General features: G+C 42.6%; 1 protein-coding gene across 2 annotated transcripts in view; it reads left to right on the top strand.

Annotated features, from left to right (window-relative positions):
* HS6ST2 (heparan sulfate 6-O-sulfotransferase 2) overlaps nucleotides 1-23,203 on the top strand; it is a 278,755-nt gene that overhangs the window by 242,951 nt on the left and 12,601 nt on the right. The gene's annotated exons all lie outside the window — the stretch shown is intronic.

Here is a 23,203-nt window from a genome sequence, read left to right as displayed (position 1 = left end):
CCCAGAGAGTTCCAAATTAGATGAACTCAAAGAGATCCACACCAGGACACATTATAGTTAAAAGGTCAAAAGTTAAAGAGAGACTATTAAAAGCAGCAACAGATAGACAACTTGTTACATACAAGGGAACTCATATAGGACTATCAGCTGATTTCTCAGTAGAAGCTTTGCTGAGAGTGGCATGATATATGCAAAGTGCAGAAAGCAAAACTTTTCCAAACAAGAATAGCCTCCCCAGCAAAAATTTGTTATTCAAAATTGAAGGAGAGAGAGTTTTCAAGACAAGCAAAAACTAAAGGGGTTCACCACTACTAAACCAGCCTTATAAGAAATGTGAAGAGAGACTTTGGTAAGCTGAAAAGAAAAGGCACTAATTAGTAAGAAGAAAACATATGAAGGTTAAAATCTCACTGGTAAAGGTCAATATATAGTAAAGGTAGTGGACTAATCATTTATAAAGCTAGTATGAATGTTAAAAGACAAACATCATAAAAATAACTAAACTACAATAATTAGTTAAGGGATACACAAAATAAAAAGATGTAAAATGTGACATCATAAACAAAATAGGACAGGGAATAAAAATGTAGTTTTAGAATGTGTTCAAAATTAACTTGCTATCAACTTAAAATAGACTGGTATATATATAGGCTGATAAGTGTAAGCCTCATGGTAACCACAAAGCAAAAACTTATAGCAGATACACAAAATATCAGGAGAATGGAATCTAAATATAACACTAAAGAAAGGCATCAAACCACAGGGAAGGGAATAAGAGAAGAAAAGAAACTAAAAACAGCCATTAAACAATTAACAAAATGGCAATAAGTACATACCTATCTATAATCACTTTAAACACAAATGGACTAAATTCCCCAATCAAAAGATATAGAGTGGATAAATAGATTTAACAAAACAAACAAACAAGACCCATCTTGCTGCCTGTAAGAGACTCAGCTCAGAAGTAGCAACACACATATACTCAAACTGAAGGGATGGAAAAAGAGGTTTCATGCAAATGGAAACAAAGAAAACTGGGGTAGCTATACTTACATAAGACAAAATAAACTTTAAAACAAAGCCTGTAAAAAAAAAGTCAAAGATGAGCATTACACAATGATAAATGGCTCAATCCAGCAAGAAGTTACAACATTTATAAATATTTATGGACCCAACATAAGAGCACCTAAATACATAAAGCCAACATTAACAGACCTAAAGGGAGAAATCAACAGCAGTAAAATAATAGTAGGGGACTTTATTACCCCACTTACATCAATGGGTAGATCATCCAGACAGAAAATCAGTAAGGTACCTTGGCCTTAAATGACACATTAGGGCAGATGGATTTCATACATATACAGAATGTTACATCCAAAAGCAGCAGACTACACATTCTTCTTGAGTGCTTATGGAACATTCTTGAGGATAGATCATATGTCGGGGCAACAAAACAAGTCTTAATAAGTTTAATAAGATGAAAATCATGTCTAGAATCTTTTAAGACCACAGCAGTATGAAACTGGAAATCAATCCCTAAAAGAAAACTGGAAAAATAAAAAATATGTGGAGATTAAACAGTATGCTACTGATCAACTAATGGATCAACAAAGACACCAAAGGAGAAATCAAAAAATACTTTAAGATATAAGAAAATGAAAATACAACATCTCAAAATCTATAGGACATAGCAAAATCCGTTGTAAGATGGAAGTTCCTAGCAATTCAGGCCTACCTTAAGAAACAAGAAAATTTTCAAACAATCTAACTTTACACCTAAAGGAACTGGAAAAAGAAGAACAAAGAAAATCCAAAGTTAGAGGAAGGAAAGAAATAATTAAAATCAGAGTGAGAAAAAAAATGAAATACAGACAAAACAGACAATAGAAAAGATCAGTGAAACTAAGAGCTTATTCTTTGGAAAGATAAACAAAACTGATAAACCTTTAGCTAGATTCACCAAGAAAAACAGGGAGGGCTCAAATAAAATCAGAAATGAAAGAGGGGAAGTTACAATTGTTACAAAAAAGTGTAAAGGATCATAAGAGACTATTATGAACAACTATATGCCAACAATTTGGACAACCTAGAAGAAATGGATAAATAGAAACATACAATCTTCCAAGACTGAATTCTGAAGAAATAGAAAATCTGAATAGACTGATTACTAGCAAGGAGAATGACTCCATATAATCAAAAACATCGCAACAAAAAATTCCAGGACCAGATGGCTTCACTGATGAATTCCACAAAACATTCAAGGTAATGTTTTTATAAAACATTAAGGATAATGTTTTATCCTTCTCAGACTCTTCCAAATAATTGAAGAGGCGAGAAGGCTTCCAAATGCTTTTGGAATGTTTTCATGAGGCCAGAGTTACCCTGAAACCAAAACCAGATTAGAACACCACAAAAAAAGAAAATTGCATAGATGCAAAAATCCTCAACAAAATATTAGCAAACTAAATTCAACAGTACATTAAAAAGATCATATACTACTTGAAACTAATATAAGACTTACATCAATGATACTTCAATAAAAAAATTTGATATTTCCTTGAAATGTCTATAATTGTATGTGGTAACTGCTCAATAAATATTGATTAATTAATTGATTGAAATAAATAAAACTAAAATATAAGCAAAAAAATCATGCACCATGATCAAGTGGGATTTATCCCAAGGATGATTCAACATCCACAAATCAGTCAGTATAATACACCACATTAACAAAATAAAGGCTAAAAATCATATGATCATCTCAAAAGATGCAGAAAGTGCATATGACAAAATTCAACATCTATTTATGATAAAATTTTTCAACAAAGTGGGTATAGAGGTAATGTACCTCAATATAATAAAGGCTATGTATGACAAGCCCACAGCTAATATCATACTCAATAGTGAAAAGCCAAAAGCTTTTCTTCTAAGATCAGGAACAAGACAAGGATGCTCACTCTTGTCACTTTTATTCTATATAGTATTGGAAGTACTAGCTGGAGCAGTTAGGTAAGAATAGAAATAAAAGTCATCCAAATTAGGAAGGGAGAAGTAAAATTGTCACTGTTTGTTGACAGCAGATGATTTATATATGGAAAACCCAAAAGACTCCACCAAAAAACTGGTAGAACAAATGAATGAATTCAGTAAAGTTGCAGGATACAAAAATCAATTTGAAAAAATATGTTGCCTTTTATACACTAACAATGAACTATAAGAAAGAGAAATTAAGAAAACAGTCCATTTACAATTGCATCAAAAAGAATAAAATACCTAGGAATAAATTTAAACAAGAAAGTGAAAGATGTGTACACTGAAAACTTAAAGATACTGATGAAATAAATTGAAGAAGATACAAATAAATGGAAAGAGATTCTGTCCTTATGGATTGGAAGAATTAATATTGTTAAAATATCCATATTACCCAAAGTGATCTATAGATTCAATGCAATCCATATCAAAATCTCAATGGCATGTTTCACAGAAATAGAACAAACAATCCTAAACTGTGTATGGAACCACTAAAGCCAGAGGAGAGGGTAAGGTGGTTAGGGGTTTGGTAAAATGGAAGAAGGAATCAAGAAGTACAAACTTCCAGTCATAAAATAAGTAAGTCATCATTATGTAATGTACAGCATGGTGACTATAGTCAATAATATTGTATTATGTATTATGTAACTGTATGGTGACAGGGAAACTAGACTTCTTGTGGTGGTCATTTTACAGTGAATACAAATATTGAATCATGTTGTACACTTGAAACTAATATATGTCAATTATACCTCCAAAGTGTTTGGGGGAGAACTGACATCTTTACAGTATTGAGTCTTCCAAGCCATGAACACAATTTATCTTTCCATTTATTTACATCTTTTATTTCACTCAGCAATATTTTGTAGTTTTCAGTGTATATATCTTTCCTATCTTTTATCAGATATATCCCTAGTATTTCATATTTTGATGCTATGGTAAATGGTGTGATTTTATTTCAATTTCTTATTGTTCATTTCTCATATATAGAAATAAAGTTGATTCTTGCACAAGAATCTTATGACCTGCAAACTTGCTAAGCTCACGTAGTAGTTCTAGGACTTTTTTTTTTGTAGATTCGATTGGATTTTATGTACAGACAACTGTCATCTGTGACTCAAGACAGTTTTGTTCTGCTTTTCCAGTATGGATACTCTTTTTTCTTTATTGCACTGGCTAGAACCTCTAACACAATGTTGAATTGCTATGAGTTTTTTGGTGAGTAAATAATTCCCACCCATTTGACTTTGTAAAAAGACACATATAACAATAGAAAGATAGCTGAAAAATGGAAATGTCCTCTAATGATGTTATTTTTGAGAAAAAAAATTGGTCACTGCTTTTATCACAAGGCTAAAGCCAGATACCCAAAGTACTGCACAGAAATTCCATCAGACAAAAAGTAGGCCCTATTTATAGGGAGGAAGCGGAGAACAAAAGGCAAAAAAATAAAATGAAAACTAAACCCTAAAGTTCAGAGAACTATATATACTCTTCCCATTATTCTTATTCTCTCATCATAGCTTCTCCTCTTTCCTCTCCCTTCGCCCTTTTCCCTCTCTCCATCCGAGTTCTTTAAAAGAAACAGCATCTTATAATGGTTAAGATGGCAAACTCTGGAGCCCAGTTGCTGCTTTAAAATCCCAACACTTTGCTGGGCAAGTCACTTAGTCTCTTTGTGCATCACTTTCTTCACTTGTTATAAAGAAGATATTAACAGTGCCTGCTTCGTAGGATTTTCTTCAGAATTAAATTTTTCATTCATTCAAAACCTTTATTGAGTTTTTACTAGGTACAAGTTACTATTGTAAGCTCTGGGGATGCAGCAAAGAACAAAAGAGACAAAATTCCCTGCTCTGTTGGCATTCTCATAGTGTAGGTATACTGTCATTAAACAACTAAGTCAAATATAAAGTATTTCAGAGGAGATTAAATTATAATGGGGGAGGGAAGGTAAGGGCAGGGGGACAAGAGGTAGTGCAGGCAGGAAATTTTTTTTAATTTAAATCATGTTTTTATTGAGGTATAATTGACATACAACATATTAGTTTCAGGTGTGCAACATGTTTCAATGTATGTATTGCAAATAATCCCCGCTATTTAAGTCTAATTACCATCTGTCACATACATAGTTAGAGAAATTTTTCTTTCTTATGGTGAGAACTTTTAAGATATTTTTTTATTGTGTCATGATTTATTTATTATCTTTTAAATATATTGTTGGATTCAATTTGCTAAAATTTTGTTTAAAATTTTTGCCTCTATGTTCACAAGGGATTTGGGCCATTAGTTTTCTTTTCTTTTTTAATGTCTTTATCTGGTTTTAGTATCAGAGTAATACTGGCTCATAAAATGATTTGGAAAGTGTTCCCTTCTCTTCAATTATTTTGGAAGAGTTTGTGGTGTAGAACTGGTATTATTTTTTCCTTAAAGGTTTGGTAACAGGCAGGAAAATTGTTAAATTTAAATAAACTGGTTGGGGAAAACCTCATTGAAGGGTGGCATTTGAGGAAAGATTTAATATGTATAAACAAGGTAATACATGTAAAGGAATTAGAACCATTCATCAAATAAGGCAAGCATATAATAATGCTTTTATTAACCACAATTTATTGAGTGCTTTCTATGTGTCAGCACCAAGCAATGTGCTTTACATAGTATTATCTTTACATGTTTAATCATTACAATAGGCCTATAAAGCAAAGGTTAGTATTAGCTCCTTGGAGTGACAAGGAATCTGAGATGACATGGACTTGTTCCAGGTCACGTAGTTAATAGGTGATGAGACCAAGACTCCAACCATGTCTGGGCTTGTCCCATGGGGCTGAGTTCATCCATCCTTTCTGGAGATGCCCTTTGTGCTTAGGGGCTGTGCTAGACCTAGATTCACAAAGACTAGAAGACTGGTCCTGCTGCTGGACGCCTTAATTAGGGAGAAGAGTAGTAGTAAGTAGAGGGCTTCGCAGGGGCTATGGAGTGTGGTGAACCCCCACCTTCTCCTTAGTATTTCAACTTGAAGCTAAGTATCTTCTTGCCTGGGACTCCACCCCCAGCACTGGCTCTGGCACTTCTACTACTATGTTGTGGGCACACAGCCTGAGAATGGAGGGGTGGGGAGGGCAGAGATAAAAGTACAGTACCCGTCCACGGCTATTACTTCATCACATGCCTTGGGTTGTCGGGATGGTTGCTTGCTAAATATTAAACAAAAAAGCAATATGAGGCAGGACTCAGCTCACTGATGATTGAGCTATAAAATCTGCCTGGAAAATGCTGGTGATGCTCTAATATTCATGCCACCATCTGTTAGTGCTTGCTTGAAGCAGCGTTAGTACTGGATGATTAAGATGTCACATGCCATGTGAAGCACAAATCGTCACATACCCAGCATCCCTGAAAAGATTGTGGCTGGTGAGGATGATCCAAGAAGAACATCCTGTTGCTCAAAGGCTATATTTATATGCTATCACAAGCCACTATTTGGGTCACTTGAGCAGGGCTGAATGTGGCAGGAGATGGGGACAAGAAAACTGGCTGCTTGAATTGACTGGGTAATTCAGTGAAAATGATCAGTTGGCCAGTCCTGTGCAGTCTGGCAGACCTGACACGTGTTTGGCCGTCACTGTCTGCAAAGCTCAGAGCGAATTGCAGGATACATATGAGGGAGAAAGGAAGCAAGTCTGGTTAAGCCCAAAATTCCTAATAGTAATAAAAAAATAATAATTATTTGCATTTGATTTTATAGTTTGCAAAGAGCATACTCATCTGTTATCTCATGTAATTTTACCAACAACCCTATGAGGCAGGAATTACATCTACAGCTTACAGATGAGAAAATGAAGGCTGAGAGAAATGACGTATTTTGCCCGAAACTTCATAGATTGTAAGTGGCAGAGCTGTGATTGAAACCAGGGCCCATTTTTCTCTATAACCTAAATTATTTTCCCTACTCCATAGAGCTCAAGAGCAGGCCACTCTGAAATTAGAATCAAATAATTTTAGATACCTGGCCAAAAAAAAAAAAGGCAAAAGAGACCTTACATGCAGGTAGAGGCTCTACAATTAATTCCCAACAAAAGTAGTAAAGACTGCCAGCTGTAATGAGGGCCTGGAATTTTAAAATAAGCAGTAACATTTATCGAGTGCTTCCTATGCAAGAGGCTCCATTCTAAGTGCCTTAAATGCCTGCATTTTGTCATTTAATCTGAAAACTACCCTCATGATGTTGCTCCAAGAACTCATCACTTGCTTAGATGGCGTGAATCATACCCAGTCCTGAAGGTTCTGTTCAGGGTGGATGTCCAGGCACCTCAGCAGAGACAGGTTCTTGGTGTGGCTGAATTGTGGAGCTGAGCCAGGGCAGAGATTCTCATCATCAGTGTCTCTCTGGCTCATCACAGCTGGGGAGATGATGTGTGCTCCGCGGGCTTTAATGAGATGCTCTCTCCCCAGCCTCTGCGTGTTTACCTTCATTTCCCCTGTTCGTGCCTATAGAACTTTCCAGGACAGTCAAGCTATTTTGTGCCTTCACAGTAGGCACTGGGACACCTGCATCAACTGTGCTCTTTGTCAGAAAATAATATACTGCCACTCCCCACCCACATTACTCTCCCAGGACTGGTCCTCTGCAGATAATCCTCTTGTAGCCCCTTCCAGCATCACCAGGAGGGTGTGAAAACAAGGAGTACCACGTCTCTAAAGACCCTGCAAAAAACAGTCACACATACGGTCTTCTAGCAGTTTCAGGAACTTTGGGAAAAAGTGCATCTTAACATAAGCAAAGTTGACAAGTTGATATTATTTCCGTGAGAATGTTTACCATCCTTCTGCCAGGTCTGCAGTGGTCACCCCCAATACCCACAAGCCAGGATGTCCTTTCCCCAGCCCATACCTGGTAGCTTACTGCATATTTCTCTATTCTCCTTCTTTAGCATACACATTTCAGGGACAAGTTAGAGATAACCATATTGTAAACACATTACATTTGGAGACTGGGGGTTTCTTTTCCTGAGTATCTGGGTCTCTATCAGCCACTTGGTGTTGGTGGCAAGAAAGAAACGAATGTACATAGTTTTGTAGATGGTTGTTTCTTGTTTTCTTTTTTCTGGTGATATGGGAGTCAGTGTCAGCATTCATTGTGCAAATGCCTATAGTGGACAAGGCATTTTGTGCTAAGCAATAGGAGTAGCAAGAATAAAGCTTATTCTCCCTCCGCCACTCCCTGCTCTGCAAACACCTCCTGGTGGGGAACCTACCTGTCACCATTCTCCATTCCTATTTTGTTCACTAACAGATGAAAAAAGCTGGAAGTTCTAAAGTAACTACCTGGACTCTTAGAGCCATTGCAGTGACCTTACCATGGCCTTCCTTTGTGTAGACCAGTGGTTTTCAATCTATGTTGTATATAGCTCTTGGGTTGTGAAGCAGGACTTCAGGGCCTGCTGACCGTGGGGCAATGGGAGTCTGAAGTGGTAAACAGGTGGGGCTCCAAGCCCCCAAGTTCACCTCTTCCTGACTGACTCCATTTTAATCCGTTCAATACGTTGAGGAGGTCTGACTAGATTTCATTTTTCAGAGCCCTGTTTCTTAGAATGAGTTCATTCACCACTGGTATAGATCCACCTGAGAATTCTCAGGGAGCAGAGGATGGGATAACAGCCTTTTGCTACCCATCCACCTCCCCAGTGATGGGCTAAGGAGCTCTGACTATTGAGCAGCCTAGTAGTGCCCTTTCTCAATTCTGCAAGCTCTTAAAAAAAAGTACAAGTAACTTTCCTTCTTGTGACCAAACTGCTCTGACCAGATGAAAGGAACCAGACTGACAGGTGATTGTCCCCTGAGATTACAGCCTAAAACCGGGCTGAACCTGAAATACCTGGAGGGGAAAAAACTGCCCCAGATTTTGTGTAGTGCTCCCCAACTGTCTTCTGCTCTGAAGACTAAACGAACACACACTATTTCCACCCTGTTCCCTTAAACTGGCCTCTGTGCAACATTCTAAAGGCTGTAATGAAACCTGTAGGGGAAGAAAAGCCCATTAGCTCAGGGACAGAATTATTTGAGTTGCTTCAGCCCTCCTCTGCTGGGAAGTAGTCAGGCGGGTGTGGAGGCTAAAACCCGTTTTATTCATTTGAACACCATCAGAAGGTTCATGGGTTTTGCTAAAATGTATTCATTGTAGGCATTTTATATAATCCTATACTCAATTTTGTTATAATTTTAAAACTCTTTCTCTAATGTTTTATTACATGTTCGTTGGCTAATTCAGCCTTATCACCAACTGTGTCATGTCACCATGAGCTCCAGCCCTGCTCTTGGTTACACTGGTCTGCTTGTCGGCCAGATACCCTTTTTTTTTTATACCATTGCACCTCTCTTGAATGATATCTATCCTTCAAGTACACGTATCTAAATCCTAGTTTATTGGCAAGAGCTCAGTCTTTCGAATAATTAGATAGATATGGGCTTGTATCCCCGCTCTAGCACCTTGGACAAGTTACATAACTTTAAGCCTAAGTGTCCTCTTCTGTAAAATGGGAATAATAATTGGACCGACCTGTCTACTAAAGATTTTTGAGGATTCAGTGAGATAACTTAAGCAAATCTTCTGGTCCATATTGGTGCTCATTAAGTGGAGTTATTGTTACTATGGATCATGCCAAACATGATTAATATGGCACTTCCTCCTTCAGGTCTCTGCTGATACAGCCTGTGAGCAGCCCTCCCTGCTCTTGAACACTATCCACTTAGCATTTAACCGGACACTAACATGTATTCATTAAGTCCATCAGCAAAACTTTATTGTGCATCTAGTATGTGATGGGCATAGCGCCAGGTGCCGGAGTTGGGTGGGAGTAAGGGACATGGGAAGAGGGGAAGAGGTGGAGATAGTGGGGCTGAAACAGGCACAAATGCAGTCACTGCTCTTAAGCATCTTATTTTGTAGTAGAGAAGATGCTCATACACATAGATCACTAGGATCCAAGGGACAGAGTGGGGTGCTCTGTAAGGAGGGGCAGCCAGAGCCTCAGTTGGAGGATGGTGGATGAAAGACAAAGTTCTGAACTAACAGCTTTCATTCTTGTTGTAAACTTTCCCCGTTTGCTGATCTCTCCTGCTAAGTTATCGCTATGGCTCCTTAAGGAAGAGTGGACATAATTCTTTTATCTCCCACAGAGCATACCAGATACTGCATCATAAACTTTTAGTATATGCACCAATAAGACACTTCTGTACAGGGGCCATGGTAAGCAGAATAAAGTGTCTTCAGCATGCCCCAGGAAAGACTACCTATTCTCTTTTTTCATCTCACAGGAGCAAAAAGGGAATATGCAGTGAAACATTAAATGATTTAGCCCTGTTTTTTAAAATAAATAGACAAAGAAATCTTTCTCTTTGAAATTTCCTGATCCTTGAGCTTATTTTAAACAAAGAGCATTGTGTTGGGGATTTTGGTACTGAACCAAGTGTAGGACTCATTGCATTCCCCCAAGCCCATGAGGTTACAGATGGATGCAGGGAGCATTCCAGGATACCCTCACCCTACAAGCCCCTTTATTTTAACTCACCATTTATTCCTGCCTGTCCAAACTTATGTCTGGGAAATTGTGCCTGATAGTACTTTGGGTGGCTGTTAGAACCATCTTGTCTCTACCCATCTGGCGGCAGCCTGCCAGGCCAGTTGGAAGTCAGAACTCCCACCCTAGCTCAGCACACAATCTCCCTCCTCCTGCTCATCTTCCTCCCCACTCCGCACACCCTTAACTTTGCTAACTGAGTCGCTTAGTCAATAGTATACCATCTTTTCAAGGCTGATTCCAATGACTTTGAATTTGTCCTAATTGAGGCAGGGCTGGACACAAGCAGCAGTCAGGGAATAAAATCCTGAGAGGCAAAAGCCTGGAATTCCAGCCTCAGATCTGATCCTTACTAATTCTGTCACCTTGGGAAAGTCACCTGGCCTCTCTGCATCTCTGTTTTCTCTGCTGTTCAATGCAGGGACTGGCATTGCCAACTAAAGGAGAAACGAATAGCTAGACAACTCCCCATCCCCTCTATCCATACAAATAATGCAGCTAGAAACACGAGACCGTTCCAGGTAATTTACTACCGCTGTATTTTAAGGGTGGTAGACTGGGAAGATGAGTTTTAAAGGGGAGGGGGGAGTAATTCACATCTCCCCAGCCAGTGTTTATAATGGGTCTATTAAGAACACATTTGCAAGAAATGGTGCAATCCTGTAGTCTTCTACCCAGACAACAGGCCAGTTCAGCCAAAACGGTTTTTGAATAGGGCATAAGCAAACCCTTTTCAGTGAAACCCAGAGTTTTCAACTAATACATTTAAAACTGGTTACTTCGCCCTTGCCAAACTTCATTACCACTCCCAAGAACTAAAGCTTCGTGATTAATGATCCTCATCCCAAAGAGATGGCAGTGACTGTTAAAAGAAAAAAAAATCACCTGCACATGCTATTTACGATCCTGCATTCTTTGAAAAGTAACGTCAATAATACTGCTGCTACATTTTTCAAAATAAAAGATGAAGTTTTCTAATTGTGTGGTAAAAAAAAGTTCTAAGGCTGTATCCCCAGAGGAAAAAACCCTAAGTTTAAATCATTAACACCACAAATCTCTGATAATTGTGGCGTGTTTGCAAGAGTCTTGGATGGTATGTCTGTGTGGCCCGTTTTAATTTGATCCCACTGATTAAGTTTCTGTAACCTAATACATGTTGTATTTCCAATTCAATTAAATGAGAATCTCCTGCCATTACTAGATATTACCAAAATGCCCTGATGGGTGAAGACTAGACTTGGTATTTTCAGTTGCTACTGACTTCCTGATTATATAATCTTTGTATTAAATGAAATCAATAAAAGCTCAAATTAAATTGAACAAACTTGAAGGAATAAATATGTTTTCCCTGTACTTTTCATGTATTTTCACCTTGAGGTGTGGAGCACATTAGTTGGAACTCATTGATTACCTTTGGTGATAAATGTTACAGGGCTCTGTCCCCCATACACCAATTCCTAGCCCAGTCTGCCCTGTTCCAAGGCACTGTGTATGTGGGTGATGAATAGGGGCTCTCTCTATTATGTATGTATTATAGTCGTGCCTCTCTCGGCTGTAGATAAGAGCTATCTTATGTAAATACAATTGCTTTGTAAATGTAAGTGCCTATTGGGTCATCCATCACCCTGGAGATGGAGGAAACAGAACAATAAAGAGAGGTGTGAAAGAAACTGTCTAGGGACAGGAATGAAGAAAATTGCTAAGTGGGTAAGGGATTGAATCTGTGAAGCCAGAGAACTTTGTGGCGGGGGCCAGGCTGGAAAGCAGAGCGGGCGGTTATGGGAGAGGTGTGCTGGAGCAGCCCACTGGCTCATGCCTGCAGAGCCCTCCAAATGCCCTGCTTTCTGGAGGTCCTGCAGACTGACTGCTGGAAGAGAAATGGGCTGTGTGACGTAGGTGTGAAGCAGGAGGGACTGAAAAGGGAAGCCCGACTTAATGGTTGCGTGGGACCAGCCTGCTACCCGGTGCCTGTCTTTTGCCTGTCTCCCAAATCCTTCGCACTCTGCGCTCAACGACCCACAGGGGTTGTAAGACTCTGAAGTGACAACAGCCCCTTGGGGGTGACACTCACTTGCCTCACCCGGGAGGAAGAGGGTACTGAAAAGACGTTGGTGCTGGTTCCCAAGCTCTGGAGGCATCTCCAGTCCCTAGGGCAGCAGGCGGAGGCAGGCAAACCCAGCAGTGAATGCTGGGACCATCTGGGTGCGAGCACCCCTGGAATTTTCTCACAGTATGTTAGGCCCTTTCTATGAATTCTGGATTTCAAAACCTGCTCTAAGCCAAATGTGTGACTCAACGGAGTAATAAAGCCCTCTAAATCAGTTTGTGAGCCATCTTGAAGATAAACAAGGGAGAAAGGCTATTTTTGCCCCATTTTTTTAATATCCCGCCTACTTCCAAAAAGGATTTGAAGTGACTTCCAAAAGGCTCTCTTACTCACACCTAGGATTATTTAAGAACTATTTCTTAAAGTTGAGCCCATGTGTACCATATAGAGAAGAATGATTATATGAGGGCATGAATATATCAGGGATCCCTTGTTTTACACAATGGAGAAACTCTGGGGGAATTGCTAAGTGAGGGAAGTATTTGGGGCACTTACTTGATTCTTCCCTTGGCTGTCCTTTCAGTTCATTCCTTGAGCATCTGCTGAAGTCTCCAAAGAGTGCTTTTCCTCCTATGTTAAGCTTCCCTGCCTTGTATCCCATACCTGCAAGCATAGTTATTTACTTCCTAATAAAGCACATGCTAACAAGTATGATAAAAGGCTTAATGTCACTCACCTTAATGTGCAAAGGATTTCCTATAACAGTGGAGAAAGAGTTGGGGAAAGAAAGAATGCTCTCAGAGTCAGTCCCAGTCCTTAAAGAGTGTACGGCCTAGTCACAGATGTAAAAAAATAGCGTGTGTAAAAATTCAGGGTAAAGCATCAAGTACTGACTCCAAGTGCACTTGGAGCTCAGAGAAGGGAAAGAGCAAGGTCACTTAGATGGAGCCTGGTGCGATGGAAGCCTCTTGGTGGTGCCCAGCAAGTGGTCCCTGATGCCTGCTAGAGGAGAGGAGGTCTGTGGGTGAGCATCTCCATCCACCTCTCCCCTCAGCCTCCCCTTATGTCCTCCACACCCCGCCTCCTGCCAGTCACATCCCATCTTCCTTCCAGTCCTACTTTCTCCTCCCTCTCTGTTTGTTTCCCTGTCCTCCCTTCATCCTTTATTTTCCATCCTGACTCCCTGACTCCCGTCCAGCTTCTCCACCCCTCCAACCTGTTTCCCCTCACTATTCTGATGAGTTCTTGTTGTTCCCCCAGCTCTGTCTCCCTCAATCAGATGCCAAATCAGCTTAAATAAGACCCCGAGGGGAGCAGTGGGGCCCAGACACCCTGAATATGGGTGTCCCCCCCAAATCTGAAGCCTCATGGAGGGGGCAAGTGGATCCTCAGCACCCCTTTGAAAAATCTCTTTTCCTCAGATATCCCTGGTGGCGGGTCCAAATGCCCAGAGGTCTTTGCCCAATTGTCTTCGGCACCCATCTCGCCTCCTCTCCACACCCTTGGTGTTAGCCTTGCCCCTGTAGCATCTGTGCAAAGAGTCAGGAAATGAATGTGGTGAAGCTTTAGCTGTAAGAAGCTTAAGGGGGCAGGTGGGGAGAGGGCAGGGAGTGCTTTGTAAATGTAAAATAAGAAGTTTTTCCAAGAGTTTCAGGAGGACAAAAAAGCCTTCCTACCACAGACATGGACACTTGAAGAAAAGCCATGCAGCATGTCTGACAAGAGAGAGCTTTGCCGAAAAAAACCTGAAGCAAGACGATATATAGCACAGAGATTACATGCAAGAGCTCTGCATGTTGGGGGCTTCAATCCCAGCCCTCTTACCAGCTGTGTGACTTTCAGAGAGTTGCTCAACCTTTCTGTGCCTTAATCCGTAAAAAGGGGATGGTAATATTATCATTTGCCTCATCAGTGGTGATAATAATTAAGTGAATTACTACATGTGAATCACTTAGACTCATGCCTGACACATAGTAAGGGGTCAAAGAGCACTTGTTGTAATTATTTGAGTAAAGGTGTGTGCAAGATGTCTCTGATGACTTGAAAGGCTGCTTGATTCATGAGTCAGGCTGACTGACATGCTTCGTGCAGGATGCTTTCTCAGTACCTAGAGAAGCTGACACAGGTTTGGGTAGGGAATCACTATAAGCCATTTCCAATGTCAAAGGCGGTGGCAACTGTCCCTTTGCCCCCCAAACCACACAGTTTGCGTGTGTACTTCCCATGGGTCCCAATGGATGAGGGTCAACAAGAAACTGCCCATAACCTAGCCAAACCTGACCGTGAATGGTTGGCCCCTTAGTATGTACATAAACATCACCCACACTTCCCGGCTACATTGATTTCAACATTTGATTTCAGAATGATACATGCAGTCAAGTTTTAAACAGGTGGATAGCTCCAGAAACTTAGGTTTCTGATGGCATTTAACGCTGAAAATGGTACCCAGAAAGAGACAAAAAAGTGCTTGTGGGTAACAATATAGAGAGCAAATTTAAAATGTAAGCAGCTATAGAATGGTCCCATTTCCCTTTTGTAAGTCTTCAACTTCTAGCTCTATGTAATATGTACCTGTGCCTTTTGTGTCCTGGCTAGCAATTCCACAATGGGGGTGGAATCTCTGAACTCATTTTTCTTGATTCTCTTTTATGTCTTTAACCTAGTGGCATGGAAAAACATAGCTCCAGCCTCCAACCCAAGACCGAGTCAAAAGATGTGTTGGGCCTGAGTCTTGCTGTGGCCAGTGGAGGTATCCTTGTGAATGGTGAAGAGCTAACTGGCACAGCCATTCCAGTCCTGGAGCCTTGGGAGGGGTTCTTGGAGCTAACTAATGTTTCCTTAAAAGATCCTGAAACGTGTGTGGGGTAACACATATTTTATCATAGTTATTCTGGCTCTGCGAGTGCAATGAAAATGTTAGCCTTGGCATATCAATCGTGTTTTACAGATGACTGTAATTTCCTGAATGTCAAAACTCCAGAATTTTCTACTAAGCAAACTTTTCAGTGGCAAAACAGATTGCCTCCATAATGTATCACTGTGGGCAGGAAAAATGAAATCTTTATGCACTGTATTATGAATCAATGAGGCATTGAGATTCTTGGAAGGGCGAGTGGACTCTGGAAAATGAAAAACTGCCGCTATTCCATCTCTACAAACCACTGCTCAGGGAATGGAGGCTTCAGCGGCCTTCAGTGTATGGCCAGCAGAAATATAGGATTCAAGCTGAAACCAGTTCCTGTCTTTCCCTGCATTTTGATGGGGTAAATGTTGCTGTAAATATAGTGTGAGTCAGGGCATTTAACAAACCCTCCAACCATGATTCCCTTTGCTTCTGGAATAATGGCTCCATTGGATTATCAATAAAGGGAGCCTGAAAGGACTGCACAGTTCATTAAGAGAAAAACAATATTAACAGCAAATAATTGTGGAATGCATACCAAGTGTCATGCATTGTGCAAAGCACTCTACATGAATTATCTCCTTGAAAAAAAACACAACACTCTGAAATAGGTGCTTACAGATGAGGAAAGCAAGACTTAGAGAGGTTAAGTAATTTGCACAAGGTTATATAAGTGGGGCTTACTTCCAGAACTTTCTAACTCCAGAGACAGAGCTCTTAACTTACAAAGGATTTATCAATGGCTGGCTGTTTCTTAAGACTCTGGGCCAGCTGGGTCCATGAGGAGAGAGAAGAGATATAAAGAAGACCTGGTCCTGCCCCACGTCCAAGACGCCCACAGGCTCGGAGGGAAAGCAGACTTAGACATGGATACTTCACATTACAAAGTCAGATGAACAGGGTCCCCTAGGAGAGTCCAGATAACCCTTTCTGGGGGATCATAGGAAGGTATGGCTGCTTCAGCTATGGGCATCAGGAGGCAGCCCTGGTTGGAGAGACAGGTAGAGAGGAACAGGTAATGTGTCTGAGGGGGCCAGCATAAATAAAGGCATGAGGTGGCCCTACAGACACAGGGAGGGAGAGTTTGCTTTGCTTAGAGTATGGGAGTCAGTGTGCAGGGGGACAATGATAGGAGGGAAGACACAACTGGACCCACAACTTAGGGATAAACCGTGGACATTATTCCATTGAAAACCAGTCTGCTGAGGTTCTCTGCACAGCCTGTGCTTTACTGTTCATATCTTTGCCTTCACATTGACTTTTAAACCAGAGGTTCTTGACAGGCCTTAGCCCCAGCAAAACTCTAAGGTAGCCAAGTTTACTTGTTCTCAGCCTCCTTTTCCTTCCTCCCAACGCAGTGCCCGTCTCTATACGTGCCCTGCACACCCCAATGCAGGACCTGATTATTACACCCAGAGGTGGGATATCTTAGAGGTCATTTGTAGCCTCCCCATCTACATGACTGATAAGTCTTTATGGCTTCTGACCCTTTCCCTCTCTCCCCTGGTTCCCCCCGTCACACAGGAGGCAGATCCTTAAGTCAAAGGACTATACTTGACATTGTGGTTTCCTGGCCAACCGTGAGAGGGAGGCACTGTGCTTCTCAGCAGCCCTAAAAATCATGCCATCTGACAAGGCTGGCCCTGGTTGCACCTCCTGTTAGAGTGTCGCAGAAAGCTCTGCACTGCCTCGTGCAAACTTCCTTCCCTTCTCAAATAAAGGGCCGAAGTGGTATGGGATAGAAAACAAGTCTGGGTGTCCAGACATGGGTTTCACACCCCTGTAACTTGATCACTTACTAGCTGTGTGACCTTTCACCTCTCAGTGCCCTAGTATCTGCATCTATGAAATGACCCTGTCTGTTTCACAGGTATGTTGTGAGGATCTGATGAAAGAGGGAGAAAGTGTGCTTTGTTAAAAAATCTTTGCCACAGCGAGCTTTTTAGAAGAAAAGGACAAAGAGGTCTTCAAGAAGTTTTGGAAAAACAGCTCTTTAATCTTTGAAAAAGAACTGGGAAATATAAATATTTCAAATTATTTAAGAACCTCAAAGGTGACTCACTTGTCACCTGAACTGTACTTGGTTCACTGAATGCAGCAACCTCTCCCAAACGTGCCTGCCCATATGCCAACTGTCAACACACTCTTCCCACCATGCAGCAGGTGAAGGGCCATGAGTTCTCCCCCACACGCCCCTAGTACCACCTTCACTCATGAATGTTAAATGGAAGGAGGCGGGGTAGGGGAACAGTGGGTTTCAGAAACAGCCCTAGGGAAATCAAATCTTGTTTTAACTTAGTGTGTTCATGACTGATTCATGATTCTGAAAGGGAAAAGAAGTTTGATCAAAACTGTCACCAAATGGCCTCATTTAAAATTCCTGTTCCTCTTTGAGCAGAAGGGGCCATGCATCCTGGTTGTACTTACAGAAGCAGCCTTTCGCCTGCATGCAATGGCAAGTCTTCTACAGGCTGTGATTTCAGGAAGGTCTCCTGCCCTGTGATTCTGGCCCTGCTGCCCCTGAAAATTCTTTCCTAAGGGTAGTTGCCCCTCAGGGGATGCCTCTCTAAAGTGGACCTCTTTCTGGTGGTGCCAGGTACGTGACACCTTCATGAAAGGGCTTTCTCTAAGTACTTTCTGTCTAGATCTATGCTTCTGAGCAGCCTAAGCTGAGAGAGTCCAGTGGAGAAGGTAGAGGAAGGGGGAGGTATAGGACAGGGGATGGAGAAGATTGGAGGACAACTGCTTCTAGCTGCCAGGAAGGACAAAAGCAATAGGAACTACGGGTAGGATTTTCGGTCCCAGTGGGGAAGCATCTGAGGGAAGTGGCCGGCCTTCTCTTCACCCTTTCAGGCGGCATCACATGTGCAGCAGTCTCCTGGCCGGGGATGCTAACTGGGGCCTGAGTGGCTGCAGCAGGCCCGAGGCAGCGTCATACTGGGAGTCAGGGGCCTGTGTGGCTTGGGCAGTAGTGTATCCACACCCTGATTAGTGGTAAATAGTCTGGGAGGAGTTGATGCACACCGAGGTGGGAGAGGGTGAAAAGAACATTCTGGACAATTCCAAGGCTTCCTGGTAAGTTCTCCATCCATCGATGTACCAGTCTGCGTCCACGTAAGGAGCTGGGCCCAGTGCCGAGAGGTAGGAGAGATACCAAATAGTCTCGACTTTTAAAAAATGTACGGCCTGGTTGGAAAGACAAAACAAGAGAAATGGACTGTTCAGACATCCATTTGGGGCTTAATGTGCAATAGGGAATAGTGAGGAAAACACTGAATTGAGAGTTAGGAGACCTGGGTTCTGGTCCTAGACCCACTGCTGACTAGATGTGTGTCCTTGCACAAATCACTTCCTTTGTTTGAAGTTCAAGTTCCTCATCTATAATATGGTAGCTCTATTTCTTCTCCTGTATACTTCAAGGATTGTGTGAGGAACTAAAGATTTAAGAATGGTGAGCCGGTCACCATTTCACATGAAACTTCGGATTGTTATCAAGCAGCCTTCCTTCCCCTCCTTTCTTCCCTGCTTCCTTCCTTCCTCCAGGCACTGAAATTAATGGATTTTCTTCAGAGTACCTTTCTGAAAAATCATCGTGGCAAGGGGGTTGTCATTTAGAGTAATCATCGGGGGCCTTAGATCCAGCTTAGTGGGGGTCACTAGCTCTGAGAATTCACCCCCGTTCCAGGGAGAAAAGCCAAGCTGGGAGGGGAGCTCTGCAGGTGGCCCCTGCAGCATGTAAGTGAGTCTCACTCTCCCCAGTGGCATGCCTTCAGAGTGAACGATTAATGGAAGATTCTGAGCATGGTGTCGCCCTCAAGCATGTGCCTTCAGCTGAGAAATGAGACGCAGACATCTATCTCTGCTTGAGCACTGACTTAGTCCTTCTTTATGGTGTTCAAAGCTTATGGGAGGTAAATGAGTGAGCTTCCACCAGAGAGGCCGCGTTTTCCTGAAGCAACTTCTTGCTTGTCAGTCACCCTGAGCGTGACATCCTGAGACCTGGGGAAGAAGTCAAGAGGTTTGTTTTGGGATCATGGCTCTGCCCCAAACGGGCCCTGTGACCCCAGACAAGCCCCTGTCATTCACCTCAGAGCTCTGGTGTTCTCATTGGTAAAGTGATTGGACCGAGTGACCTCCAAGGGACAGTCCAGCCCTGCTACTCTGGAAAAAACACGTGTCTGTGCCATTGCCTGGGTGTGGCTCCCATTGGTTCCCTGCACGGGGCTTTGCCTTTCCGCAGGCAGGCCTGTTTACACCCAGGGGCCAGGCCAGAGCTCTCGCCCTTGTGGAGAGCAGCCCGGGGCCCTCCTATGCATGGGGGCAGCGGTGCCGCACTCGCACTGCCCGCTCAGTGAGCTGCTCCCCACCAGGACTATAAAACGGCCCTTCCCCTTCTCAGAAAAATAGGGCCCCCTTGGCCACAAGATGGAGCTTGTAAAGTGCCAATTTGAAAAAGTTTCTACTCTGTCAAAAGCTGTGGGATGTTTATGCTTTCACCACCCAAAATGGAATGACTTACATTTCACGACATACATAGCTGTCTGATTTCACGTACTGTAACTTTGTCCACTCTGACACATTTTGGACAGGTACAAAAATATCTTCTGTCTAGGACTCAGGACATTTTAGTGTGATAGTTGCAGCTGGGAGGAGCGTCCCGTGCCTGAGGAGGGTTGGGGAGGGCACTTGGCCCCTGGCTTCCCACTGCTACACAACGGATTCCAGGGAAGGCGGTGTCTTTGCCTTACCAGGGGAAGTGCAGCTGTCCAGTCTCTGACCTACGCCATGAGAAATGAACCTGTGACGCGCAGAACTTACAGAGCCCTTGTAAGCCCTTAGTGTTAACATAGCCTTCATAACAGTTCCGTCTGCTCACGCAGGATCTTCCTGTCTTCCATGCCGCTTCCTGGACTTACTCCAACCTGACATGGGATTCTTTTTTTAGGCAGAGAGGTTGGGTGGGGGATTCGTGAGTTATTTTTCCCCTCCCCAAAGTCATCCCTGTAAAGACACAAGGCTGTGCCTGGTACTGTACATAATGCTTATTTCCACACACATACAGCACAGCCGTTATCCAATAACTGTGCCTTTTGCAGAATGAGTGCCTGCAGAAAAAAAACTCTCCCAGGGGAAAGGAGGCATGACCCTGCCAGCCCTTGAAATTCTGAATGGCTCCAGTTCTTTACAGTTGAAATGGTTAATGAGCTCTGCTTCCCCCACACAGGCCAGGGTTTGCACTTCATCTCTCTCAGCCGCTTAAAACAATATTAGAGCTCATTAAAATCAACTCGGGGCTACAGAAGGGCAGCCTTCATTTGGGGAAAGCTTTTCCCCTGTGCTGTTCTGGAAAACAGCACAATGCTGAGAGCAGGCGTTTATTTTGACTCATTTTCCTCTAACGATTTCTCCAAAGCCCACTCTAGATGCCTGCACGTGTACAGCAGACCCAGGTGAGCAAGTGCAACTGGCTACAGCCTGCTCACAGTTAGCTTAAGTGATATTTATTGACTGCCTACCATGTGCAAAAGCCCTGTTCCTTGACTCCTGGTCTCTGTGGCAGTCCCTAAAGACATGATTCTATGTGTCTCTGGATTTCTCACCAGCAGGAGATGGCAAGGGAGCTGGCTATCTGGTTTCCTCCTCTGTAGAATGGGAAGTCTGGGCCAGAATGGTCCCCAGCTGCATCACGTCCAGGCTCTTAGCTCTGATGTGCTTGGATCCCACGCCTACAGCTCTGTAATGGGCTACAAAATCAGCCCCCTCTGTTCACCTCCAACTTTAAACTTCCTGCTCTAGCCACCTAATTGTGCCCTTGGCCTGCACCTGGTGCCCAGGCCCAAGTGAGGATGTACAACCTGGTGAGAGCACAGGAACCGGACACTCAGTCACACCCGGCAGCGAGGCTACAAAGACCAAACAGGGCACCAGCCAGGGCACTGGGCAAGAGTCTCGGTTCAGGAGTCACACAGACCTGATGACAGTAACTAGCTCTGGGGATGGAGGAAGGTTAAATAACATCTTTTAGCTAAATACCCTTACCTGTATGATCACAACTGCAGCAACAATAACAATAATAAATGACATATGTTGAGTGTTCTCTTCCAAGCACGGTTCTAACAACTACATACATGTCACCTCACTTTATCTTCATTGAGACCTTATGGTTTCCCCCATGTTATAAAGGAGAACAACTAAAGCACAGCACGGTGACATTATTCGCTCTGGCTGACACAGCTCGGGACTGCCGGGCCTGGAATTTGGGTGTAGACAGTCTGCTGGCCGAGTAGCACTGTTGGACAGAATATAACACGAGCCACTTCTGTCATCTGAAATCTTCTGTCAGCCACACTGAAAATGAAAAGGTACAGGTGACATTAAATTTAATAACATATTCTATTTAACCCAAGGTATCAAAAATATTATCATTTCAACATGCAAACAGTATAAGTAATGAGATCTTTTCTCTTCCCCTCAGTCTTGGAAATCTCAACATGTGTGAAAACACTTAGAGTACTTCTTTTGGACGAGTCATGTTTCAAGAAGCTCAGCGGCCCCATGGGGCTGGTGGCTGTATTGGACAGTGCAGTTCTAGAATGGACCCTCTTAACTGCTACATATATTGTGCCTAAAATAAAGGCATTGGCACCCACTTAATGGGGTTTTGTGAGAAAGCTAGCATAGTGCCTGACATGTTGTAGGCACCTGTTCAATTGCAATGTTTACTCGAATTTCCTCTGCTGTTTGCTCCTGTCAGGACGGCTGCTACCCTCCACGCCACACCTGCACTCAAATCCTTTTCCGTCCTTTAGGGCCCCCTACAGCCTCCTTCTCTCATCCATGAGGCTGTCCTTGATGACCATAGCACTCAGAAAACTCTCCTGCCTCATTTTGCACAAAAATTCTGCATCCAACACAATTAACACCTCACTATATTCTACCGCAACCCACCCTGCCACTGAATTGTGGCCCTGTCTCCCCAACTAAAGTTGAAGCTCTTTGAGAGCAGGTGTCCATGTATATATGCCTTCCCCACAGCTATGCCCACAGCTCTAATTATGGTAACTTCTAGGTAACCCAGAGCTGGTACATTGATCAGGGATTGAGAAGACATATGTCTTGCAATCTAAGGTCAAGTCCCTCACCTCTAGGGCTAAAATCACACAATGGCTCCAACTTGTACGTGCCTGACCCTGAAGTGAGCGCCATGGAGGTGCAAGTTTTATTACCTCCTGGTTGAGCCCTTGCATATGCAGTGTTTTGTATTGGATGTACTTTCTAACAAAAAGACAGGACAGAAACAGTACATTCTTGAGATGAGAAATGGTAAGGATGCTCATCTGGAGAGCAAGACAGTAACCATGGAAGTCCCAGTGGTGGCATTTAGACACCTCCCTGGCCGCCTCCTGTCCCCTGGGGGTGGAAACTTGCCACTCTTCACCTCTTCGCACTCTCTGGGAGAAAGGAAGAGAACCAGTGCCTAAAATGAAAGCATTAACACCTGCTTAATGGGATTTTGTGCAAAATCCTATAGCACAGTGCCTGATCTCTGCAGACCTCTCCCTGACTACCCCAGATGCCAGCCCTCAGGGGATGACAGTTTGACAGGGTGCTGCCATGGGAGAAACCCTCAGGAAGCTGAGAAGCACC

The sequence above is a fragment of the Manis pentadactyla genome, chromosome X, assembly GCF_030020395.1.
Source record: "Manis pentadactyla isolate mManPen7 chromosome X, mManPen7.hap1, whole genome shotgun sequence".
Taxonomy (NCBI): Eukaryota; Metazoa; Chordata; class Mammalia; order Pholidota; family Manidae; genus Manis; species Manis pentadactyla.
The sequence above is the reverse complement of the archived record's forward strand: the minus strand, read 5'-3'. Positions and strand labels throughout refer to the sequence as shown.